The 1,460-nt window shown below is 37.4% G+C and overlaps 1 non-coding gene across 1 annotated transcript; it reads right to left on the bottom strand.

Annotated features, from left to right (window-relative positions):
* Window positions 1-206: 206 nt before the first annotated feature.
* Window positions 207-338, bottom strand: LOC115031201. Its single transcript, XR_003836820.1, has one exon. It is a non-coding gene; the product is annotated as a small nucleolar RNA SNORA17 (small nucleolar RNA).
* Window positions 339-1,460: the final 1,122 nt, after the last annotated feature.

Raw genomic sequence — 1,460 nt, 5'->3', positions numbered from 1 at the left:
AGAGAGCTTATGGTGCCAATCTTGTGATCATCTTGGGCTCCTCACCTGGCTGAGAAAGATCTGTCTCAGGTTTACTCCCACAGCTGCTCAGGACCCTCAGTCTCAAGTGGGGTTCTTCTGGTCTCCAGCTTGCTCCTGTTCCTGGGAGCTGTTGGGACCTGCACCACACAGGACTGATGGTGATCTTGGTCTTGCTTTTCTCAGAGAATGTTAGACTACTCATCACTCAGATGTTCATAGGTAAGAATACTGAGAATAGACATAGCTTCTCGGCTTTCTGCCACCTACTGGCACTCATGTGACACAGCAGCCACACCTACAACTCTTCCTGGGGCAGGGCCCTCCTTACATTTATTTTTCTTAGATGATTTAATGTTCCTCCTTATCAATGTTTATGCTACTGCCTACCATTATTATCTTTAGTAAGCATTCTCTCAGCACAGACCACACAATCCTTTTATGGTACAGCAGTTACTCAATTTTAAAGGATGACTGTTTTAAATATTATGATATTTACGTAGTGGGCATATCCATAAGTTGTGGTTGCATCTGCAGTTATTCTTTGACTCGAAGAGAGGTGATGGTGACTATTTGATGGACTGAGCATGTGGCCTTAGTATTTAGCAAATGAACTCCACTGCCATTTCATTGCAGCTGAATGACAACATTCATGATGACAATTACTACAATCTACTCTTATTTGAACACTGTGTATATTCCAATTGGCAGAAAATAGCTGTTAAAAAATACCTAATCAGTGAAATATACCCAGAAACACAAGTCCAAATCAGAAACCCAAGCAAAATAATGAATCAAAGGCATTATGATCACCTTAACAATATGAATTTTCCAGTAATGGATTGCAATGAGACTGAATTAGATAAAATTCCAATGAAAGTATTCAGATGAGTAATTGTAACAGGACTCTACCTGTAGATAAAGAAATATAAGGACTCAACAATTGTTGAGAGACGCAGACCTATACTACCCAAGAAATGAGTCCCTTACCTAATACCGAATAATCAGCCCTAAAAACATATCTACAAGTAACACTAAATGGCTTCAAAATTTATATTCATATATTTATTCCTATCTATTAATATAAATTTATACATGTTCACATATAGTTACATATATATAACAATGAAAATTAAATAGAAAGAGGTAATGAATATGGTAGGAATCAGAATATGTATGCATAGGATTGGAGGAAAAAGCGGGGAAGAAATTGTGCTAATTTCAATGAAAAAATAAAATGTAAAGCAAGGAAGAAGGTACAAAGACAAAAGCAGCCTCAGGATGGAAGCATGGGAAACAGATTCCAAAGCAAGCAGATGCTGGTCTGAAAAAAAGAAAATAAAAAGATTTCAAAACAAATTTACTCAAAATAGGAGAGACTAGCAAGCAGTCCAGCAAGAGGATATAACAGTGTAAATCACACATGCCTCTCATATCAGCAC

The sequence above is a fragment of the Mus caroli genome, chromosome 5 (assembly GCF_900094665.2).
Source record: "Mus caroli chromosome 5, CAROLI_EIJ_v1.1, whole genome shotgun sequence".
NCBI classification, from domain to species: domain Eukaryota; kingdom Metazoa; phylum Chordata; class Mammalia; order Rodentia; family Muridae; genus Mus; species Mus caroli.
This window is presented reverse-complemented; position numbering and strand designations above follow the sequence as displayed.